Source organism: Pristiophorus japonicus, chromosome 9, assembly GCF_044704955.1.
Source record: "Pristiophorus japonicus isolate sPriJap1 chromosome 9, sPriJap1.hap1, whole genome shotgun sequence".
NCBI lineage: Eukaryota > Metazoa > Chordata > Chondrichthyes > Pristiophoridae > Pristiophorus > Pristiophorus japonicus.
This window is the reverse complement of record NC_091985.1, coordinates 113,085,095-113,111,355: the sequence shown is the minus strand read 5'-3', so window position 1 is coordinate 113,111,355 and position 26,261 is coordinate 113,085,095.

Below are 26,261 nucleotides of genomic sequence, written 5' to 3'. Positions count from 1 at the left end.
GGATTCCAAACGGGCATTTGATTTTAACAAAAAGAGTTTGTGCGTGTTGATGCAAGTGAGGGCCTTCGAGGATTCCTTCAGTTCCTGCGTCATGTAGGCTGAAGTCAGATCCAGCTTCGTGAACGTCTTTCCTCCCGCCAGCGTTGCAAAGAGGTCGTCAGCTTTTGGTCGTAGGTATTGGTCCTGCAGGGAGAAACGATTGATAGTTACTTTGTAATCGCCACAGATTCTGACGGTACGGTCTCTCTTAAAGACTAGGACAATAGGACTGGCCCACTCGCTGAACTCGATCGGTGAAATGATGCCCTCTCGTTGCAGCCGGTCTAGCTCGATCTCTACCCTTTCTCTCATCATGTACGGTACTGCTCTCGCCTTGTGATGGATGGGTTGCGCCCCGGAATTAGGTGGATCTGCACTTTTGCTTCTTAGAATTTCCCGATGCCTGGTTCAAACAGCAAAGGAAATTTGTTTAAGACCTGGGCACACAAAGTGTCGTCAGCAGGCGATAGCGCTTGGACGTCATCCAGTTCCAGCGTATCTTTCCCAGCCAGCTCCTGCCGAGCAACGTGGGACCATCGCCCGGTACCACCCAGAGTGGTAGCTTGTGCACTGCTCCATCGTAGGAGAACTTTACGGTTGCACAGCCAGTTACAGGAATCAGTTCTTTAGTGTAAGTTCTTAGTCTCATGCGAACTGGAGTTAAGACTGACCTTGAGGCCTTGTTGCACCTTTCGAAAGTCTTTTTGCCCATGATGGACTGGCTCGCGCCCGTGTCCAGCTCCATTGACACCGGGAGTCCATTTAGTTCAACATTCAGCATTATCTGGGGACAATTCGTGGTGAATGTGTGCACCCCATGTACCTCTGCCTCGTCTATCTGGGGCTCTGGTTCGTAGTGATCCTCCATGGATCTGTTCTCCTCTGCAACGTGGTGGTTTGCAGGTTTAACAGGCTTAACAGCTCGCCTGCACACTCATTGGAGCTGTCTCATTGTTCCACAGCCCTTGCAAACGTATCCTTTGAATCGGCATGAATGGAAACGATGATCACCTCCGCAGCGCCAACAAGGTGTTAATGGCCTTGCATTCATCACCCTTGATGGTGGACTCTGAGACATCTGCGGACATGTAGCTGCAGGTATGTGTGCCCTACCCTGTACGTCATGATTCGAAAACAACATCACTTTGTTCACAGTACTTGTAGCAGCACTTGTGTGCTGAGAGATTTGCTTAGTATTGTCACTGGTGGCAATGAACGCCTGGGCTATCGCTATGGCCTTACTCAAGGTTGGGGTCTCTACAGTCAAAAGCTTGCGAAGTATGTTTTCGTAGCCAATGCCAAGTACGAAAAAGTCTCTAAGCATGTGCTCCAAATGTCCTTCAAATTCGCAATGTCCTGTAAGGCGTCTCAGCTCAGCGACATAACTCGCCACTTCCTGGCCTTCAGACCTTTTGTAGATGCAGAACTGATACCTCGCCATCAGAACGCTTTCCTTCAGGTTCAAATGCTCTCGGACCAGTGTGCACAAATCATCGTATGATTTCTCTGTGGGTTTGGCTGAAGTGAGCAGATTCTTCCCGAGGCCATACGTTGGTGCCCCACAGACGGTGAGGAGGATCGCTCTACGTTTGGCAGCGCTCTCTTCCCCATCTAGCTCATTGCCACGAAGTATTGGTCGAGTCGCTCCACAAAAGTTTTCCAGTCATCTCCCTCCGAAAATTTCTCCAGGATGCCCTCTGTTCTCTGCATCTTTGGATTCGCTATCTGTATCTCATCGCCAATTGTTGTGTATGGAGAAAGAGTCAGACTGAACACTGTGAGTTCAAAGTAAAGTGTGACCTTCGTCTTTTATTGCAGGTCTCCAGAGTGCCTCTCCAGTTTGTGAAGCCTTCTTTAATACCTGTGCTCCCAAGGGATTATGGGATTCCTGGGACTCCGGAGAATAAGCCCTCTGGTGGCTGTACAGAGTAAATACAAGTCCACATATATAACACCGATTGCCAGGATATCAGGCACAGACCTGATTAATCCAGTCCCTGTTGAACATTCAAGGACTGCAACCCCTTTCTGTTATAAAACATGGCTGGTTCATGATGGAGAGAACACAGGGCAACGTGAGTGTGGTCAATGAGACCTTGCCCCTGGAGAAATTCAGCAATGTGGGCAAATCTGGGAGCTCTCCTCCTGATTGGCAGGCTACAGTGGGAAGGTGATGTATCGCTCTCTCCTTGCCAAGCGGGCGTCCGTCACCTGCTTGATGGTCGTACGGACAGCAAACTGAATTATGTTGATGATGTCACCTGTTTTCAGCCTGGAATGAGCCTTTGGTATAGAAGTTGAGGGCCATGGTTACCTTCACAGCAATAGGCTGTATGTGTTCTGGTGTTTGGCTCCAATTCCTGCTACAATGGGTGACTTAGGTCAGTGAGTGCTGGCCTGCTGATGTGCAGCCTCTTCACACACTGCTCCTCTGACATGTTGAGGTACGACATCGTGTTCCAGAAGACCCAGCGGCTGTAACACCTCCTTTGCCTTCTTTTAGCCTCCACAGTTCTTTGGTGCAGCTGCAGGGGTTGTTACTGTTGCTACAGCTGTTGCTGTAGGTGCTGCTGCTATTTCTGCCATTGTGTCTGTTATGTATGCAATAAAGATTCAAACTGAGTACTGTTTAACTAAGCAAGGTACGACCTTGGCTCTGCTTTATTTAGGCCCAAAGTGCCTGACTCTCAAAATAGCTGGCCTTTTATATCTGAGCAGCACCATGTGCGTGCTGCTCAATGGCCCCCAACAATGACGCCATCTGGTGGCTACCAACAGAATGTACATACGTGACAGTGTCAGCCTCAATTGTGATCCCAGCAACATTCTCATATTTTCTGGTACTCATGCAGCCAATGAACTCAAACAGTGCAGCTGCAGCCTAAAATCAGCAATGCAATTGCTGTGTTCTAATATAAAGACCAACTACTGTCAAAACCTGCCCAAAACATCCCAAAATATCCCCAGTAGCCAAAAATGACATTCCAGTGACTTACATTCGTGGTCCTAATTCAAGTACAGGACCTTCATGAAATAGTTTGAATGAAGTCGGCGTTCATTTTAGGCAGCTGTGAGGGCCTCCCAATGTTTATCTTTACCAAATGGTGGTGGCCTCTTTCTGTGTGCACTTCCGGCGTCGGTAGCGCAACTGAGAAATTTGTAACTCCAATGCTGAATTCACGTTCTAAAAATTGGTGCGATGGGAAGGAAGTTCTACCCTATTATCTGGTTAGTTATCTGATTTGCTGTTAGTGAGACCTTGTTATGTGCAACCTGGCCGTGGCATTTGCAGTGGGCACTTTGAAAGTAGTTCACTTGCCATGAATCACTTTGGACATAATGCAGATGTGAAATGGTGCTGTATTAATGCAAGTACTTTCTTTATAGTTAAGAGTATTGAGCTGGTGCAGGGCGCAGTCAGTCAGCCTCCGGGATAACTATCAACTGAACTGCTTTCTACTGCCAAATATGAAGAATATTTCCATGAGCAGTTCTGAAGACAGGAAATCATTCAGTATAATGGAATGGAAGAGGTGGCCATTAATCAAACATGAAATAACTGCAGCTGCCGGTTTGGAAAAAATAACATTCAAACTGTAAAATAGTAGGGTTATTAGTCATGAATCCTCCGAGCTGTCATTCATTTTTTGCTCAAGGATAATTTCGAATCATAGAATCTTACAGCACAGAAGGAGGTCATTCAGCCCATCATACCTGTGCCGGTTCTTTGAAAGAGCTGTCCAATTTAGTCCCTCACCTTAGCTTTTTCCCCGTAACTGAAAATTAGTCTTATTCAAGTACATGTCCAATTGTCTTTAGAAAGTTTGCTTCCACCACCATTTCAGGTAGTGCATTCCGAATCTTAACAACCCTCTTTTAAAAAAATCATCTAATTTCCCTCTGGTTCTTTTGCCAATTAAAAAAAATCTATGGGGCTGAAATTGATGGCCTTACTGCCCACTGCTGCCGAGATTTGCTGACATTCCTCCTCGGGTTTCGTCCTGTGCCAGTTTGCACTCGGGCTGGAGCAGGCGGGAGGGAAGAACCACCGGGAACCGCCCGCTGACGTCAGTGGACGGCCAAGTGGCACAAATGACCTCCCGACCTTCGAGATGCCAGATTGGTGCGGACGAGAGTCGGCGCCAGGACAGGGAAGGACTGCTGCGAGGAGGCTGGTCTATCCTCGACGGTAGGAATGAAGACCTGCAAGAAAAGGTTAGTAAACATTTTACACATTTTTTCTTTACAGCGACTTACCTGGATGGGGTCCCCTGAAGGTGTTCCGATGGTTTTTTTAAACGATTTTTATTTCCAGCTGTTCGACCCTCTCTGGGCCGACTCCATCCTCAGCAGCACTTGGGCGGCAAGCGCCTTTGCCACCGAGAATGAGAGTTCCCGCCAGCTGCCGCCCAGATTGATGGCATAAGTCCCTCTTTTGCCACCGGGTGCCCTTTCAAGTGTCTTTTTGCTGAACCTCCCGGCCAAAGTACCGTCAGGTATCTCGGCGGCCATCGGCGGTTCTTTGGGCGGCACTTGGGCGGCTCTTGGCCTTCACCAATTTCGGCCCTTATGATCTCTGGTTACCGAACCATTTGTCCAACTTATATCCTTTTTCAATTTCCCCCTACATTCTCTGCACTATTCTGCTTAGTTTTCTATTGTATTCAGTGCCTGATATTTGTCATAAACCATTTACTGTTTTATTTTAATTTGTATTTCATTTGTTATGCAAGGAGCTCTAGCTTTGGATGCTCGATCGTTCCTCCTTATGGGAATATGCTTGGTTTGTACCTGGACTATCTCTGCCATTGCTGTTTTACTGTTTCCCTGGCCAATCTTTATTTCCAGTCCACCTGTGCTCGATCCCGTCTCAAATCTCTGAAATTGGCCCTCTTCCAGTTGGGTATTTTCATCTTTGATTTTTCTTCATCCCTTTCTGTATCTACTTTAAAGCTAATTATATTATGATCACCCAGATGTTCTCCCACTGAAACACATTCCACTTGCCCTACGTCATTCCCCAGAACTAGATCCAGCACGTATTCCTTCCTCGCTGGGCGAGAATACTGATTAAGAAAGTTCTCCTGCACAGATTTTAATTATTCTTCTCCTTTTTGGCCTTTACACTGTTCTTACCCCAGTCTATAATAGGATAATTGAGATTACCTACTATTACTGCTCTATTACTTTTACATTTCTCTGATTAATTTGGATATTTTTTGTGAAGCTTCTATCCAAGTTCAGATTGTAGTTTTTTAAAAGATATGTATGCTTTGGGGACAGAGAGGCCTCTCTGATCAATCCTGTTGCTTTTATTCTGTTGGGAGGCAATGTCATGTTAAACACAGAAATGAACCTGGTTCAGGTGCTGCATGTAAAGAAATGAACAGCCTGGAATCGGCACCTCACACTTTACCTTTTCTGATGAATGGGCCCGCTAATCATTGGAAGGAAAAACATGCAGATCAATATAGAGTTAATGCCAAAGCAAAATATTGTGGATACTGGAAATCTGAACCATAAACGGAAATACGCAGCAGGTCAGGCAGCATTTGTGGAGTGAGAATCAGAGCCAACAGCCAGAATTTTGCTGGCACTCAGAGGAAGGGATTGGTGGCAGGTCAGTTGTTAAATTTTAAATGATTGACAGCGGGTTGGGACCCCATTGTGAACCCGCTGCCATGCTACTATCCCAGATGTCGGATCTGACAATGCTGAAGAGAAGCGACATGCAGCAGCGGGGGAGGCAATTTAGGTCATTATGACCTTGTTAAGAGCCTATTAAAAAGAATTTTGAGCTGAACTTACCATTTTACCTGGTTTTCCATGGGGTCTACGCTACTCAGGGATCACGTCAGGTAAGGACATTGGAATTGTGTGACCATTAATTTGTTTCTTTACTTGACAGTTGCAATTGTGCTATAAAAGCTCCCATCTCACAGCTGTTCACTTTCCACAAAAGTGGTTGCTTACTGTATTTGGAAGGCAGATTGAGCTTTATGCAGGTTGCAAGTGTTTGGAGCAATCTCTCTATCCAGTGTCATCTCATTGGAACAACCTTTCTCACCATTGATAGATCGCTTTTGTCATCTCTACTTTACCAGCCATCTATTACATTAGCACTGGTGCTCTTGAAACTATCTCACCTTGGTCCTCAGAATCATGGTCAGTCCCAACACCAGCAGCACCAGGCACACCAACGGCACCAACAACAATATCAACCTTCTCCGCAATCAACTGATGCCGCACAGGACACAGGGCATCAGCACCCGACCGGGTCACCAGGGGGCCTCACTAAGGCCAGATTTGCTTCACTTGACAATGTACACCCTGGCTGCCACATGATGCGCCAGGTTGGCACCACCGCACACCAACACCATAAAGCATCCCTAAAATGCCCAAGCCATTCCTTTCACTCTCATTAGCATTGTGGGCCTGGGGGGGGGGGGGTGGAGATACTGATCTGTCTCATCATCCAATGCAACTCACTAAGCCACTTCCAAAAGTGCACACAAATCTGTCCAAGAATGCAAAGTGTTGAAAATAAAGATTTCAATGTTTGACAGCACATTAACAGAAACTTTACATGAACATTGGCTAAAACACCCAAGTGCCTACCCTTGTGTATTGTTAATTGCTTTGATTGGACTAGGATGAGGGTGAGTGTGAGGGATGGCTATTGAGGTGGGTAAGTGATAATGTAGATAGAGAGGGATGGGTGGAAGTGCAAGGTAAGTTGGTGTGAGTAAGGATGTGTGGGAGTAGGGTAGGGAAGGCAGAGTGATGGGGATGTGATGAGTGGCATAGCAGGTTGAGTGTGGCTTTGCAGTAACGTTTTGTGATTCACTGAAATCATTGAAATGTTTGCGCCACTGCAGCCTGGTCCTCCTGACGACATCCCTGGTTGTGTCCTCCTGCGCAATGTGCAACCAGGCTGCATTGGTGTCCTGGGGAGGTCCCTTCCGCCCAGAGAACCTCCTTGCATTCTGTGACTCCCTCTATAAGCATATGAAGTGAGTCATGGGAGAGTCTGAGTGCAGCCGTGCACCTCAATACTGTGGAACACTGGCAGCACAAATGTCAAAATAAATTTGGACATGGTCCCTTTAAGGAAATGGATTGAGGACGAGTCATCAAATGACGTCATCAGACCCGCTTCCTTCAAGTGGCTGGGAAACGACCTGTGCGGGCTTAATAAGCCCTACTGACGTAATATCATTCTGCAAAGCGGGCTGGAGTCAGCAGCGAGGTCGGGATCCACCACCGACCCCGAGTGCACTGGGCCCACCGTGGTCGGCGAAATCGCGGCCAACGTTTCAGATCAATGACCTTTCATCAGAACTGGAAAATGTTAGAGATGTAACAGGTTTTGAGTACAGAGGCAGGGAAAGGAGGAAGGGGAGGAAGGAACAAAACGGAAGGTCTGTGATGGGGCAGAAGGCAGGGGAGATGACGGGGGGAGAAATTTGCATGGGGCGCAGAAGTGTTTTCGCAGAGTTAGCGGAGGCACAAGACCAGTAGTGCCACGCCCCTGCTGGTAGCCTCCAGTCAACGCCGTGCGCGCCGACCTGTTTTCGCCCGCGGTGGAAGTTGGGCAGCGCCTCGTGAGGCTGCCATGGGCAATATCAGCCCTCGCAGGTTGCCAACTGAGCGGCACTCCGCTCACGGGCGAAAGTTAAAGGGGAGGTTTGGCGGCGCCATTTTGCGTTGTCTTCCTCCGTGTGGATTTTCGCGGGGACTCTGCCGCGATCGTGCAGCCCGGCACTCTGTTTTAGTGCCGGGTTCTGGTCACGGCACCCCACATCCCCAGTGGCCTAGTGTAGGTCCCTGAAAACCCTGCAGAGCTCGCTGCGGCCCTCTCCTTTAACGGAAGGGGAGGGCCCTGGAATCGCATAACTCCACGCGGAGAAGCCACGTAGCACTATGAGTTGAGCTGCCCCCAAGAGGAAGTGGAGCGCCTGACATTGCGCTTTACTTCCTCTCGGGGGTGGTAACCCCAATTTAGCTTCCAGGGTGAGACTCAGGATCACACTTGCGGACTGACGAAGGTGTTCCGCAAAGCGATTACCCTATCTGCGTTTGTTCTCCTCAATTTAGAGGAGACCGCATTGAGAGCAGCCAATACAGAATAGTAAATTGAAAGAAGTACGAGTAAATCGTTGTTTCACCTGGCAGGAGTGTTTGGGGCCCTGGACAGTGGGAAGGGAGGAGGTAAAATGGCAGGTGTTGCATCTCCTAAGCTTGCACGGGAGGGTGCTGTGGAAATGGGAGTAGGTGTTGGGAGTGATTGAAGAGTAGACCAGGGTGTCGTGGAGGGAATGCTCTTTTCGGAATGCTGAAATTGGAAGAGAGGGCAAGATGTGTTTGGTGGTGGCATCACGCTGGAGGTGGAGGATGTAATGAGTCTGGTTACTGTAAACTCACTCAGGTGCAACCTGATCCAGCCCAAGAGTGCCAGTGTGACAAAGACACCCAGCTTAAATACAGGTGACCAAGCACACATGCCACATGCGTACAGCCCGATGAGCTTTGACCGCGGTGCCCTCTGGTGTCTGGTGACCCCCCAAGCATTAATACACAACAACATCCCCTTTTAAAATCTTAACAACAGTCTTTTTACAAATTAAGATGGTCTGGGGCTTTCCTCTCACGAGTTGGTCGTCTCAGTTCAACTTTGGCTCTGGTCGAGTGTTCTGAGTCCGTTGAGACTGAGGGCTGAGTAGCTGATCTGATTAGAGTGGTCATGACCACATCAGAGACTGAATGTTCAGAGTCAGTAATGTCAGCAGAGTCCTCTGATGAGTGAACAATGGTTGGTTGGTCACTGACTGCATCTTCCTCGCTCGGTTCCAGTTTAGCTGTGTGCCGCAGCTTAACCTGGTCAAGGTGTTTCCTGCATGTTTGCCCTTTCTTGAGCACAACAATAAACACTCTGTTACCCTCCTTAGCTGTAACAGTGCCGGCAATCTGCTTTGGACCTTGACCATAATTCTGTACATAAACCGGATCATCGACCGAGATGTCAGTGACACGGCAACACAATCATGACACCATTGCTGACTTTGACGGCTGTTTTCAACACGATCATTCAAATCAGGATGATCAAGAGAAAGCCTGGTCTTGAGATTTCTCTTCATCAGTAGTTCAGCAGGAGGAACCCCAGTAAGCATATGAGGTCTTGACCTGTAACTGAGTAATATGCATGACAACCGTCTCTGCAGTGAGCCCTGAGTTACACGTTTCATAATTTGCTTGATCGTTTGAACGGCATGCTCTGCTTGACCATTAGAAGCAGGCTTGAATGGAGCTGATCTCACATGTCTGATACCATTGAATTTCATGAACTCCTGGAATTCAAGACTTGTGAAGCAAGATCCGTTGTCGCTCACAACAATGTCAGGAAAACCATGAGTAACAAATCTGATACGAAGGTTCTCAATGGTAGCTGTAGACATGCTGGATGACATAATAACACACTCTATCCACTTAGAATATGCATCTACTACGACAAAAAACATCTTTCCTAGGAACGGGTCCGCAAAATCAATGTGGATCCTCAACCATGGTTTGAATGGCCATGACCAAAGACTCAGCGGAGATTCCGCTGGTACTTTACTTAGCTGCATGCAAGTATTGCACTGATGCATGCATGATCCCAGATCAGAGTCAATTCCAGGCCACCATACATGAGACCTAACAATGGACATCATCATGACAATACCAGGATGAGTGTTATGAAGTTCATGTACAAATTTTTCTCTACCTTTCTTAGGCACGATTACACGATTGCCCCACAGTAAACAGTCTGACTGAATGGACAGCTCATCCTTGCGACGGTTGTAAGGTTTGGTCTCCTCACGCATCTCCATAGGTATGGCAGACCAATCGCCACTGAGTACACATCATTTCACAACCGATAAAATAGGGTCATGGCTGGTTCAGATCCTAACTTGTTGAGCAGCGACAGAGGTTCCTTCACTCTCAAAAGCATCCATTACTAACAGTAGATCTGCAGGTTGAGGCATCTCCATCTCAGTTGTGGGTAAGGGCAGATGACTCAGTGCATCAGCACAATTCTCGGTACCAGATCTATGACAGATGATGTAATCATAGGCAGATAATGTTAGCGCCCACCTTTGACTGCGGGACGACGCATTGGTATTAATATCTTTGTTTTCTGCAAACAATGAAAGGAGTGGCTTGTGATCCGTTTCTAGTTCAAAACAAAGACCAAACAGATACTGGTGCATTTTTTTTTACCCCATACACACAAGCCAAAGCTTCTTTCTTTACTATACTATAAGCTCTTTCCGTTTTAGACAGACTTCTTGAAGCATACGCAGCAGGTTGTAGCTTGTCCGATTCATTTGGTTGTTGGAGTACACAGCCAACCCCATATGATGAAGCATCACAGGCCAATACAAGACGCTTACATGGATCATAATGAACAAACAACTTGTTTGAACATAGCAGATTCTTGGCTTTCTCAAAGGCTCTATCTTGAGACGCACCCCACACTCAGTTGTCACCTTTTCTTGGTAACACATGTAGTGGCTCTAGTAAAGTGCTCAATCTGGGTAAGAAATTACAAAAGTAGTTGAGTAGCCCAAGAAACAAATGCAGCTCTGTCACATTCTGAGGTCTGGGTGCATTTTTGATGGCCTCGGTTTTCGAATCAGTGGGCCTGATGCCATCAGCAGCAATCTTCCTCCCAAGGAATTCGACTTCAGGTGCCATGAATACACACTTCCAGAGTTTCAGCCTGAGTCCCACTTTGTCCAGACGGTATATAACTTCTTCAAGATTGTTCAGATGTTCAGCAGTGTCGTGACCTATGACCAGAATATCATCTTGAAATACGACAGTTCTAGGAACAGACTTCAGTAAACTCTCCATATTCGTCTGAAATATGGCTGCAGCCGAACAAATCCCAAAAGGACATCTGTTGTAGACGGACAGTCCTTTATGGGTGTTGATGCAAGTGAGTTTCTTTGAAGTGTTAAGCTCCTGTGTCATATAGGCCGATGTCAGATCCAGTTTCGTGAATGACTTTCCACCAGCTAGCATGGCGAACAGGTCATCGGCCCTCGGTAATGGATACTGATCCTGTTTTGAAAATCAGTTAATCGTAACCTTGTAGTCTCCACAAATCTTGACAGTGTCATTACTCTTTAACACAGGAACAATGGGACTAGCCCACTCATTAAACTCGACTGGTGATATGATCCCTTCACGCTGGAGTCTGTCAAGCTCAATTTCAACCTTCTCCCTCATCATGTACGGAACAGACCGAGCTTTGTGATAGACAGGCCTTGCATTGGAGTCCAGGTGAATCTGCACCTTGGCTCCCGTAAAATTACCAATGACCGGTTCAAACAAAGAAGCAAACTTTTTCAATACTTGAGCACACGAAGTATCATCCACCGAGGACAACATCTTGACATCATTCCAGTTCAGCTTGATTTTCTCGAGCCAATTCCTGCCGAACAGCATTGGACCATGACCTGGGATGATCCATAATGGTAGCTCGTGAACCACACCGTCATATGACACCTCGATTGCTGCACTGCTGAGCACCGGTATGAGTTCCTTAGTGTAAGTACGCAACTTGTCATTGACTGGACTCAGCTTCGGTTTTGCAGCCTTAGTGCCCCACGGCTTGTCAAATGTCCTTTGGCTCATTATCGACTGGCTCGCACCCGTGTCCAGCTCCATTGATACAGGCACGCCATTCAGCTTCACATTAACGACTATCAGCTGGTTTTTGCTCAGGAATGAATACAGTCTATTCACTTCCTCCTCAGGTTGTGTATCCGGGCCATCACTGAACTGGTCCTCATCAACCACGTGGTGAGCCGCACCACGCTTGCTCCGTTGTAGATATATCCTGTGAAGATGCCCCACTTTCGAATATCCATTGCATGAGTATTGTCTAAATCGACACTGATGAGGCTGATGATTGCCCCCACAACGCCAACAGGGTGAAATCTGGTTCGAACCAATTGGCGGGCTCTGAGCAGCGGCAGGTTTCGCGTAAGCAGCTCTGCCTGAAGACGATGGCATCTTGTTTACAGTACTTGCCGTGGAACTCCGACTCGTTGATGATATCTGCCTCAAAATTATCATCTGTCGTCATGCATGCCTGGGCAGTCGCGATGACCTTTTTCAAATCCAGCGTCTCTGCAGTCAACAGCTTCCTGAGGATCGTATCATGGCTGATGCCTATCATGAAGACATCACGCAGCATGTCTTCCAGCATGTTCCTGAACTTACACGGCTCAGCAAGACGTCGTCGGTCGGTGACAAATCCCGACATGTCCTGGCCCTCAGCATGAACATGCGTGTAGAAACAGTAGCGTGATATGATGATCCCCTCTTTTGGCTTCAGATGGTTACCCACCAATGTACACAATTCCTCATGCCCTTTTTCTGCCGGACGTACAGGTGAGAGAAGATTCTTCATGAGGCCGTAAATTTTCAGACCACAAACGGTGAGGAGAACTGCCCTGCGCTTAACTGCGTAGGCCTCTGCCTCAATGCCATTGGCCACAAAATACTGATCCAGGCGGTCGACAAAATCCTCTCAATCCTCGCCCTCCACGAATCTCTCCAGGATTCCAACAGTGCCCATTGTGCAATTGTAATGATGCAAGCGTCTGGTTACTGTAAACTCACTCAGGTGCAACTTGATTCACCTTTATTCCAGCCCAAGAGTGCCAGCGTGACAAAGACACCCAGCTTATATAGAGGTGACCAAGCACACATGCCACATGCGTACAGCCCGATGAGCTCCGACTGCGGCGCCCTCTGGTGTCTGGTGACTCCCAAGCATTAATACATAACAGCAGAAATGGTCGAGGATGATCTGTTGAATGTAGAGGCTGGTGGGGTGGAAGGTGAGGATGAGGGGAGCCCTAGAGTTAATGCTGCTGATTTCTGCAGGAAAGGCAAGTGAGCAACCTATAGTGTACTGGGCACAAGGCCCATTAAGGTCACAGCTTTTACATTAATTAGAGGTACTTTCCATTATGTGGTTGCAGACCTCTGATGCTGCAGATGCTCTGTGCTGCAGACACTTGTTTCGGTGTTGTAATTTCTATGTAATTTTATGTACAATTATACAAGCATTATTGCTTTTTCTGTAAATTTAGAGGTGGTTCATTTCTTGGTGCCAATTTTTTGCATGCACCTTTACAAAGATATAATTAAAGGGGAAATTTTAACCCTACCTGCTTAGTAAAAACTGGGTGGGTGGGCAGTTAAAAGCACCCAAGTAACTTACCTGCCTTGGAGCCGCTGAGAGCTGACAGGTTGCAATCTTCTCCTCTTCTCCTGATTAAGTGGACATGGTCCTTTTTAACGTAGGCTCTGGATGGCGTCACTGGGACTTGACTACAGTTTTCACTAGGCGGCCTGTATGGGAAGCGGCAGTGAGTTTCCCACCAGGCCAACGCAATGAGGAAGTGGATTGGGGCCAGAAAAGGCACAAAAACTTAAGTATTACATTTTTATTTTACTTTCCCTATGTTCCTCCAGGCTCCACAAGGAAAGCTTAGGCCTCCCCTGTCGCAATCTTGTTCCTGTGTCTCGATTATGGGACCCCCTGTGGGATCGCCCAACAGCCAATCTCGCCACTTACCTGCTGCCAGTCATCATCATAGGCAGTCCCTTGAAACGAGGATGACTTGCTTCCACGCCAAAAATGGATGAGTTCACAGGTGTTTCAATGAAGGACCTAATATTACAGGTCCTGAACTACATAGTGTAGGGTGGAAGATGCCTGTGTGGATTTTTTTAACTTGTGGTGACCGTTGCACCCCAGCCACCACACGGGCTTGACAGAGCCAGGGCTTGGTCCAGTGGCAAGGATTACCCAAGACGACTGGAGACCAGTGGGTAGCCTCTGAGCCACGCAGTTTTCTGTCATATCCCACCCATAACGGGTAGGGTCAGTTGGCAGGATGTAAATAAGACCCGGCCGTTAAAATTGGCTGACGTTCATTCTGCCATGCAGGAAATTAACTTGCCGGCAGTTAAAATCCAGGCAGTTACATCGCCATGTCAGATCTGCAGGAGGTTTCATTCTTGAAAAACTCTATTCCTTTTTTTTGGTAGAATTGCAGTTATTTCTGCTGTGGACTGGCCCCACCTTCCAGTTGTGGATATCAGGTGCTCAGAGTATCCTCCATCAACTCCAAGTTTATTCAATTGTTTCAAAAAATAATTCCTTGTCAAGCTCACAATTATTATCCAAAAACAATTAAAATGATAAAATATAACTAAGGTACAACCAGAGAGGTTTCCAGTACAGAAGGGAACCATTTGGCCCATTATCTCCTGTGCTGGCTCTTTGCTTCAACAAGCCAAAGTGAATGCCCTCTCTTGCTTCTTACCCATTGCCCTATATGTTTGCTTCAAATAATTATCCTTTGAAAGATACAGTGATCGCTGCTTCAACCTCTTCCTGTAACAAAGAAGAACCAGCTCCAACAACCCTTTAGATATAGAAATTTCTCCACGCCTCTCTCCTCACTCTCATAGCCATATGTATCATTAATATCTTACGAAAGGTCATCGACCTGAAACGTCGGGGGTGAAATTGCCCCTCGCCATGATTGGGGCGGTAATCTTCCTGCACCCGGCCCGGATGTCCCTCTCCCGACGCGGAATTGGGCTATGCATCCTTCAAAGAAAGCGGAGGGCTGGGTGGCATGATGGCAGCCTGATCGACGCGAGGGCCGCCATTGTTGGGCCGACACAAGAGTTGGTCGACAAATAAAAATGGCGGCCCGGGACGCTAAAGGCCTCCCCCTTAAGAGGTGCCCCGGTGGCGGATATCTGCCAGTCTCGCAGCAATTTCCCCCACGGGGCGTAAAGGTGTCGCCGCACACGGCGATGATGTCAGCGCTGGTTGCGCGCTGGCTCGAGGTGCTAATTGTGGTGCTGCCGGGACATCGCCCCCCCAAACCTCCAGGGCAAAAATGCCATTGCCCCCCATTAGCACCCACCGGAAGCAACAAAGGGGCTATAAAAAGAGACCATTTCTCCCCTGTTAACTCTGTTTCTCTCTCTCCACAGATGCTGCCTGACCTGCTGAGTATTTCCAGCATTTTTTGTTTTGTATTTTGTTAATATTTCCTTGTGTTATCTGCCTTAGAAATTGCCAGTATCTGTGACCAGAAATACAATTTTATTTTACTTTTTTTATTATCTCTTTTGTATGGTCACAGGCTGTGTTACAAATTATTGAAATTTAATCCTTCATTCATCTCTTTAACATATCTCAGCACTTGGAGAAAGAACAATCAACTCAACATTCCTTAAAATCCACAACCTTCTGCTACCCATTAACAGGGATTCTTATCTCATACGTAATTCTTGGCATTGCTATCTTCTTTCCAACTAAACCTGCACAACCCATGAGTTTTGCTTTTTCATTTTTAGGGCAAATTTGTAAAGAAATACATAGGAACACAGGAGCAGGAGTCGGTGATTCAGCCCCTCAAGCCTGTTCCACCATTCAATTAGATCATGGCTCATTTGTTCCTCAACTCCATTAATCGGCCCTTGCTCTGCGTCCCTTGATACCCTTGCTTAACAAAAATCTATCAATCACAGTTTTTACAATTTAACTTGGCCCAGCATCCACAGCTGTTTGGGGAGAGAGTTCTAGATTTCCACCAACCTTAGTATAAGAATATAAGAAATAGGAACAGGAATAGGCCATACTGCCCCTTGAGCCTGCTCCGTCATTCAATAAGATCATGGCTGATCTGATCATGGACTCAGCTCCACTTCCCCGCCCACTCTCCATAACCCCTTATCGTTTAAGAAACTGTCTATTTCTGTCTTAAATTTATTCAATGTCCCAGCTTCCACAGCTCTCTGAGGCAGCGAATTCCACAGATTTACAACCCTCTGAGAGAAGAAATTTCTCCTCATCTCTCTTTTAAATGGGCAGCCTCTTATTCTAAGATCTTGCCCTCTAGTTCTATTCTCCCCCATCAGTGGAAACATCCTCTCTGCATCCACCTTGTCAAGCCCCCTCATAATCTTATACATTTCGATAAGATGACCTCTCATTCTTCTGAATTCCAATGAGTAGAGGCCCAACCTACTCAACCTTTCCTCATAAGTCAACCCGCTCAACCCCGGAATCAACCGAGTGAACCTTCTCTGAACTGCCTCCAAAGCAAGCATATTCTTTCGTAAATATGGAAACCAAAACTGTACGCAGTACTCCAGGTGTGGCCTCACCAATACCTTATATAGCTGTAGCAAGGCTTCCCTGCTTTTATACTCCATCCCCTTTGCAATAAAGGCCAAGATATCATTGGCCCTCATGATCACTTGCTGTACCTGCATACTATCCTTTTTGTTTCATGCACAAGTACCCCCAGGTCCCACTGTACTGCAGCACTTTGCAATCTTTCTCCATTTAAATAATAACTTGCTCTTTGATTTTTTTCTGCCAAAGTGCATGACCTCACAATTTCCAACATTATACTCCATCTGCCAAATTTTTGCCCACTCACTTAGCCTGTCTATGTCCTTTTGCAGATTTTTTGTGTCCTCCTCACACATTGCTTTTCTTCCCATCTTTGTATCATCAGCAAACTTGGCTACGTTACACTCAGTCCCTTCTTCCAAGTCGTTAATATCGATTGTAAATAGTTGGGGTCCCAGCACTGATCCCTGTGGCACCCCACTAGTTACTGGTTGCCAACCAGAGAATGAACCTTTTATCCCGACTCTCTGTTCTCTGTTAGTTAGCCAATCCTCTATCTATGCTAATATATTACCCCCAACCCCATGAACTTTTATCTTATGAAGTAACCTTTAAGTGGCACCTTGTCAAATGCCTTTTGTAAGTCCAACTACACCACATTCACTGGTTCCCCTTTATCTACCCTGTTCGTTACATCCTCAAAGAACTCCAGCAAATTTGTCAAACACGACTTCCTCTTCATAAATCCATGCTGACTCTGCCTGACCGTATTTTGCTTTTCCAAATGTCCTGCTACTGCTTCTTTAATAATGGACTCCAACATTTTCCCAACCACAGATGTTAGGCTAACTGGTTGATAGTTTCCTGCTTTTTGTCTGCCTCCTTTTTTAAATAGGGGCGTTACATTTGCAATTTTCCAATCTGCTGGGACCTCCCCAGAATCCAGGGAATTTTGGTAAATTCCTGTCACATGAGCTAATTGTAAAGTTTTATGATTGTGGTTCAATGAAATGGCTTGTTTACATTTATCTGTGTTGCACTGCTTGTAGGTTGTAAAACTCAATTAGTCAACATTTGTGTCTCCAAAAAAGACAGGTGCTTGTCTGGGCTTAAAAAACATGATGAGCTTTCATTTTCATTTCTGTTTTCAATTTAGAGCAAGCTGGCACATAATCCAAGGGAGCATGCCATGATAGGTTTTGTGTTATTACTTAATATTTATATTGTATTTCACTATTTTATTTAATATTTATAGCTTGTAGTCACTTTCAATTTTGATTCAACTTTTTTATTAACAACTAATTTAACGTTACAACTGTTTGAAAAGTAGAAAATAGCTAGTTTACATCTTGATTATTAAGTCTCTATTGCACTAAGAAACCAAAGAATTCACTTTCAACTCTTTATATTTTTTATCAAACACTTTATAATTGCAAATGTTTACAAAGTAGAAAATAGCTATCTAACAATTTGCATTTAAAGATGAAAAACTTCAATGAAGTAAATCAAGTCTTTAAATTGTGTGTGATCTTTCCTGTGCCTTGCTGGGGTAGGGGGAGGGAGGTGGCAATAGGATCATCACCCCGTGAACATGTTGGCTATTAGCTGTTCCCTTGCAGCTCTGCTTTTGGCTCCTCCCCTTCACGCCTCGCCACAGGGACACTGGAATCTTCAAAATCTTCCATTGCAGCAGGGAGCTCATCTGCGGGGTAAAGAGTTAGTCCTTCCTGCAGGGCAAAGTTGTGCAAAGCACAACAGGCCACCACAATCCTTGACACTTTCACAGGATTGTCCTGCAATGTCTCCCCTGACCTGGCCAGGCACCGGAAACGTGATTTCGAAAGCCCGATTGTCCTCTTGACTATGTGCTGTGTGGCCACCTGTGCTTGGTTGTATTTCTCCTGTACCTCATTATTGGTCTTGCGGTATGGTGTCATCACCATCAGCTTTAACGGGTAGCCCTTGTCGCGCAATATCCATGAAGATCCTGGAGGCAATTCGTTGAAAACGTCATACAAGTTGGAGTGACGGAGGACAAAAGAGTCATGAGTACTTCCACAGTGACGTGCATTCACGTTTAGGATCCTGAGTTGTGCATCACAGACGATCATTACATTTAATGAATTATACCCCTTCCTGTTAATGAATCTCACAGCTGTACCAATTGGTGCCTTCAATGCAACATGGGTTCCATCGACGGCCCCAACACTTTTGGGAAGCCAGCAATTTTATAAATTAGAAGGGTCCTCTCTTTTTGCTGCCGAGTGGACAAATTGAAGTGCATGAACTCAGAGGCCCTACGGAATATGACATCTGTCATTGGGAAAATGCTGGAGTCCACTATTAAGGAAGAAGTAGTGGGACATTTGGAAAAGCATAATTCAATCAAGCAGAGTCAGCATGGTTTTATGAAAGGGAAAGCATGTTTGACAAATTTGCTGGAGTTCTTTGTGGATAAGGGGGAACCAGTGGATGTGGTGTATTTGGATTTCCAGAAGGTGTTCGATAAAGTGCCACATAAAAGGTTACTGTGACTTATGTAGCACTCAAATCGCTGACTCCACGCGGTCTCGTGTTGTATTAACTGCTGTGACCGTAGTCCTTTATTAGGTAACTCCAGAGTGTCTCTCAGGTGTGGTGGGCAGCCTTTTATACTCTGTCTTGCAGGTACTTTCAGGTCTCCCACCACAGCGCCCTCTGTGGCGCACCATTGTACTTATACATTTAATGCACCAGGACAATACATAACACCTCACTCCCCTCCAGTTCCAAAAGCCATTGTCGGTAATTGGAGTGTAAGTCCATGACCATCCACTTCCCTCTTATCCCCATGTCGAGATTATCCAGTGCAAGCATGTGATGTTTGCAGTACTTACATGGGTGATGAAGTACACAAGTATAACCTCCAACAGAAAGCAGGTATACATGGACTGTACATTTGTAAGGTACTTATAATATGTGGTACAGATGTTATGACAAAAGGTTGTAGGTGCACTGAACAGTTATTTAATCCCAGTACGGTAACGATATGCTGCCCCTTTTTGCCCGAGGAAATGGGCTGCGCTGAGGCAGGGCATCGCAACTAGTGCATTGCCTCTGTTCTCAGTGGTCGCCTTAGCGGCTCATCTGCAGCCGCTGAACCCTTGCATGAATTACATAATATCGAAGATCGCATTGGTCCCTTAGGTCCATTAACCCTTTTACTTGTACCTCATGGTATTAATTCTTTTCGTAAATCAGTCATATCCATCATTTTAAATACAGTAACCATCAGCATCAAAATAGTAACTCTTATCCTAAATCAGTCATCATGCAAATCACATTACACATTTATCCCGCTCTTGCCTAACAAAAATCTTTTTGTGGGGACCGCCAACGGTGTAAGGCCCTTTTAAGATGCCATCTTGTGGTGCTGTTTAGTTGTTCTGCTTGCCTTTGTTCTTGCAGCCACGAGGCTCGCCATCATTTTGAGTTCGCTGGCAGTGAGATCACTTTATTGTTATTTCTCCATTAAATTAAGAAGTGTTAGATTTTAAAACTAATTCAAAGTTAAGTTTTTTTTAATAAAAAAAAATTTTGTTCATGATATTTCAGCATTTACCTTAACCCAGGTTACTGATTTCCAAGATGTTTATCGAGTCAGGATTAGCGCCTGCCGATGATCAGGTTGATATGAACCCTTCCGTTCTCCCTGCACCCTCCCCCATGCTTCAAGCAGCTCTGTGCAGACATATTGATAACTGCAGACGGAAGGAAAAACGGCCGAGAACGATTCGATCAGTCCCTGTGGCCTCCGTACTTGCCGTAATTGCTGCCGTCCCCGCCGCTCTGGCTCTTGTACCCACCCGAGTAGCTGTTGCCTTCTCCCGTGTTATGCCGGCCGCCTCCTCTGCCGCCGCCGCCGTCCCGGCCTCCACCGTAGCTGCGACCACCGCCCGACTTTCTCTCCGCGTGGGCCCCCCCCGATTTGTCGCCCGTTGGTGGATTTCCCGATCAACGCCTGCTCTTTAGTGTGGGGATTTGAACTGCCATTGAACGACTTCTTTCTCCGACGCTGCTCTTTGGGGACAGCGGTCTCTGGAGGAATGAAGCCTTCCCAGCTCCCACGAACCTTCCCCATCCACCTCCTGCCAAGAAGCGTCGGCCCATCGCTTGCAATGACCCACAAAGGTAAACCGTGCGTCTCGTCCCCTGAGATACCTGCACATCCGCTCTGCCAAGGACAGGTTTCAGTTCCCTGGTGTAGGTATGCAGCTTTGCTGTGACCGGGACCAGCTTGGGTCGTGCAGCTGGGTTGACCCACAGTTTTTCAAAAGTTCTCTGACTCATCAACGACGGACCCGATCCAGTGTCTACTTCCATACTCACAGGGACTCCATTAATCTTGACCTCCATAGTCACTGGAGACGAATCGTCGGTACACATATATAGTCCAAGCACCTCATCTTCTTCTGCCTGCTCCTCGCTGGATAGTAGATCATCTACCATCTCCTCAGCCACACGGTGAGTCAGGTTTCTTTTGCACATACGCTGAAGGTGGCCTTTCATGTGTACTCCGTAAACCTGCTCCGGTGAGCCCCATGGCTTCCTCCACAGCGCCAGCATGGTGCTACTCGATTAGCCCCCCTCAGTGGACTCTGAGTTCCAGGACCCCGAGGTCCGTGCTCTCTGCCCTGGGCAGAGCCACGTTCTGCAGTTTTGTCCGTGGCGGGTGCTATCCTGTGGACAGTGCCTGCCGGGTTCGAGACTGTGTGGATCATCTGTTTGGTGCTGCAGGTCAAGGTCATAAGTGCCCTGCTGGTGGTGATGGCTTGCTTCAGGGTGACTGTAGGTTCTGTGGATAGCAGCCTGTGAAGGAGACCCTCATGGCCAATCCCTATAACAAAAACGTCCCGCAACGTCTCGTCAAGGTGTGTGCCAAAATCACACGGCGCCACGAGTCTCCTGAGGTCCGCAGCATATTTGGTGACATCCTGGCCCTCAGGTCTGCAGTGGTGGTAGAATTTGTGCCGGGCCATGAGGATGCTCTCCTTCAGTGTCAGTTGGTCACGAATGAGTGTGATCAGCTCCTCATATGACTTGTCCCTGGTGCTCTCGGATGCCAACAAATCCCCGATGAGACAGTAAACCTCATCGCCACAACTGGAAAGCAGTATCGCCTTACGCTTCTCTCTCAGTGCGTCCGTGTTCCCCGTCAGGTCGATTGCTGTGAAGTAGTACTTGAGCCTTTCCGTGAAGGCCTCCCAATCATTTTCCACCGTAAAATCCTTTAACGAGCCCAGAGTTGCCATGGTTGCGTGAAGTTCGTCCGTGTCCTTGTCGCCAATGTGACGTATGTAGCACTCAAATCACTGACTCCACGCGGTCTCATGTTGTATTAACTGCTGTGACTGTAGTCCTTTATTAGGTAACTTCAGAGTGTCTCTCAGGTGTGGTGGGCAGCCTTTTATACTCTGTCTTGCGGGTACTTTCAGGTCTCCCACCACAGCGCCCTCTGTGGCGCACCATTGTACTTATACATTTAATGTACCAGGACAATATATAACAGTTACTGCACAAGATAAAAGTTCACGGGGTTGGGGGTAATATATTAGCATAGATAGAGGATTTGCTGAGTAACAGAAAACAGAGAGTCAGGATAAATGGGTCATTTTCCGGTTGGCAAACAGTAACTAGTGGGGTGCCACAGGGATCAGTGTTAGGGCCTCAACTATTTACAATCTATATTAATGACTTGGATGAAGGGACCGAGTGTAATGTAGCCAAGTTTGTTGATGATACAAAAATGGGAGGAAAAGCAAATTGTGAGGAGGACACAAAAAATCTGCAAAGGGATATAGACAGGCTAAATGAGTGGGCAAAAATTTGGCAGATGGAGTATAATGTTGAAAAATGTGAAGTTATCCACTTTGGTAGAAAAAATAGAAAAGCAAGTTATAATTTAAATGGAGAAAAATTGTAAAGTGCTGCAGTACAGAGGGACCTGGGGTTCCTTGTGCATGAAACACAAAAAATTAGAATGCAGGTACAGCAAGTAATCAGGAAGGCAAATTGTTATGTATACAACCCTATGTAACCAGCATTCTACTGCCACCAGAGGGCATATCTGTTGGAGTCTCAAGGGATCCCAGCATCCCTTGGCAGCACTGTATATAAGCAGGCCTCCCATGCTGTACCAACACTCTGGTAAAGAGACTAAGGTCACACTTACTCACGTCTACAGTACTCAATCACATTACTTTATTCTGGACATAACAACTGGCGACGAGATAACGAACCATCACGCGAAAATGCAGAGAACTGTTGGTATCCTGGAGAAATTCTCAGAAGGGAACGATTGGGAAGCCTTCATGGAGCAACTCGACCAATACTTTGTGGCCAACGAGCTGGAAGGGAACGTGAACGCTGCCAAACGAAGGGCGATCCTCCTCACCGCCTGCGGGGCAACAATCTATGGCCTCATGAAGAATCTTCTTGCTCCGCTGAAACCAACAACCAAATCGTATGAAGAACTGTGTACGCTGGTCCGGGGGCAGCTAAATCTGAAGGAGAGCATTCTGATGGCAAGGTATCGATTTTACACATGTCAACGGTCTGAAGACCGGAAGTAGTGAGCTACGTCGCCGAACTAAGGCATCTTGCAGGACATTGCGAATTTGATGGATTCCTGGAGCAAATGCTAAGAGACTTTTTTGTGCTCGGCATTGGCCATGAGGATATCCTTCGCAAACTATTGACTGTTGGAACACCGAACCTGAGCAAAGCCATAATGATAGCCCAGGCATTTATGTCCACCAGCGATAACACCAAACAAATTTTGCAGCATAAAGATGTTTTGGCAAGTACTGTACACAAAGTAACGTTTATGAGGTAAAAAAAATGCATCAGTATCTGTTTGGGCTTAAGTGCGAGTTAGAAACTGACCATAAGCCGTTCATATCGCTATTTTCACAGAGCAAAGATATCAATACCAATGACTCTTATCACATCCAAAGATGGGCGCTCACGCTGTTTGCATATAACTATGTAATTCGCCATAGGCCAGGCACAGAGAACTGCGTTGATGCTCTCAGTCGGCCACCATTGCCCACCACCGGGATGGAAATGGCACAGCCTACAGACTTGCTCTTGGTGATGGATGCATTTGAAAACAAAAACTCACCCGTTATGGCCTGCCAGATCAGGACCTGGACCAGCCAGGATCCTTACTGTCCCTTGTAAAAAACTGTGTCCCCCATGGGAGCTGGTCCAGCGTCCCAGCGGAGAAGCATGAAGAGATCAAGCCGTTCCAGCGGCGTAAAGACGAAATGTCCATACAGGCGGACTGTAATCGCATGGTTTTGCCCAAGAAAGGCAGGGAAATGTTCATATGCGACCTACACAGTACCCACCCAGGCATAGTAATGATGAAAGCTATAGCCAAATCCCATGTGTGGTGGCCTGGCATCGACTCAGATTTGGAGTCTTGCGTGTGCCAATGCAAGACTTGCTCTCAACTGAGCAATGCACCCAGGGAGGCACCACTAAGTTTGTGGTCATGGCCCTCCAAACCGTGGTCTAGGATCCACATTGACTTCGCTGGCCCGCTTCTCGGCAAAATGTTCTTGGTTGTTGTGGATGCTTATTCAAAATGGATTGAGTGTGTAATAATGTCTGTAAGCATGTCCACTGCCACCATCGAAAACCTACGAGCCATGTTTGCCATGCACGGCCTGCCTGATGTCTTTGTCAGCGACAATGGGCTGTGTTTCACCAGCGCTGAATTCAAGGAATTCATGACCCACAATGGGATCAAGCACGTCACATCTGCCGCGTTCAAGCCCGCATCTAATGGCCAGGCAGAACCAACAGTCCAAACCATCAAGCAAAGCTTGAAACGCTTGTCGGAATGCTCCCTCCAGACCTGCCTGTCCTGAGTCCTGCTCAGCTACTGCACCAGACCTCACTCGCTCACCGGGGTTCCCCCAGCTGAGCTGGTCATGAAAAGGGCGCTCAAAACAAGGATCTCTCTCATCCACTCTGATCTCCATGATCACGTCGAGGGCAGGCAGCATCAACAAAGCATGTACCATGATCGCGCAAATTTGTCACGCGATATTGAAGTCAATGATCCTGTATTTGTACTCAACTATGGACATGGTCTCAAATGGCTTGCTGGCACTGTCAAAGCCAAAAAAGGGAGTAGAGTATTTGAGGTCAAACACGCAAATGGACTAACTTGCAGAAAGCATTTGGACCAAACCAAACTGCGATTCACAGACAGCAACGCGCAACCTGAAGAGGACACCACCAACTTCGACCCTCCAATACACACACAAGTGGCCACAGACATCATGGTTGACCACGAAGCTGAACTCATCATCCCCAGCAGCCCAGCAAGGCCAGCTGCACAGCAGTCCAGCGAAGAACCAATCAACTCACCTGCACCTGCATTTGTACCGAGATGATCGACTAGGGAGCGAAAAGCCCCAGAACATCTCACCCTGTAAATAAGTGTACTATTGACTTTGGGAGGGAGTGATGTTATGTATGCAATCCTATGTAACCAGCATTCTACAGCCACCAGAGGGCATATCTGTTGGAGTCCCAAGGGATCCCAGCATCCCTTGGGAGCACTGTATATAAGCAGTCCTCCCATGCTGTACCAACACTCTGGAGTTAGATTAAAGAGATTAAGGTCACACTTACTCACGTCTACAGTACTCAATCACATTACTTTATTCTGGACATAACACAAATGGAATATTGGCCTTTATTATGTGCGTGCAGGTGATACATCAATGGTGGGCATCACCTTGGTGTCAGTTAAAGTTTAAGTTGATTGAATATAAGTGTGATTATACGCTTTGATGTTAAGGAATCACCAGTGTGTAATGCTGCAGCTATCTGAGCCAATGCACTACATAAGAACATAAGAACATAAGAATTAGGAACAGGAGTAGGCCATCTAGCCCCTTGAGCCTGCTCCGCCATTCAACAAGATCATGGCTGATCTGGCCGTGGACTCAGCTCCACTTACCCGCCCACTCCCCGTAACCCTTAATTCCCTTATTGGTTAAAAATCTATCTATCTGTGATTTGAATACATTCAATGAGCTAGCCTCAACTGCTTCCTTGGGCAGAGAATTCCACAGATTCACAACCCTCTGGGAGAAGAAATTCCTTCTCAACTCGGTTTTAAATTGGCTCCCCCGTATTTTGAGGCTGTGCCCCCTAGTTCTAGTCTCCCTGACCAGTGGAAACAACCTCTCTGCCTCTATCTTGTCTATCCCTTTCATTATTTTAAATGTTTCTATAAGATCACCCCTCATCCTTCTGAACTCCAATGAGTAAAGACCCAGTCTACTCAATCTATCATCATAAGGTAACCCTCTCATCTCCGGAATCAGCCTAGTGAATCGTCTCTGTACCCCCTCCAAAGCTAGTATATCCTTCTTAAGTAAGGTGACCAAAACTGCACGCAGTACTCCAGGTGCAGCCTCACCAATACACTATACAGTTGCAGCAGGACCTCCCTGCTTTTGTACTCCATCCCTCTCGCAATGAAGGCCAACATTCCATTCGCCTTCCTGATTACCTGCTGCACCTGCAAACTAACTTTTTGGGATTCATGCACAAGGATCCCCAGGTCCCTCTGCACCGCAGCATGTTGTAATTTCTCCCCATTCAAATAATATTCCCTTTTACTGTTTTTTTTTCCAAGGTGGATGACCTCACATTTTCCGACATTGCATTCCATCTGCCAAACCTCAGCCCATTCGCTTAACTGATCTAAATCTCTTTGCAGCCTCTCTGTGTCCTCTACACAACCCGCTTTCCCACTAATCTTTGTGTCATCTGCAAATTTTGTTACACTACACTCTGTCCCCTCTTCCAGGTCATCTATGGAAATTGTAAACAGTTCTGGTCCCAGCACCGATCCCTGTGGCACACCACTAACCACTGATTTCCAACCCGAAAAGGACCCATTTATCCCGACTCTCTGCTTTCTGTT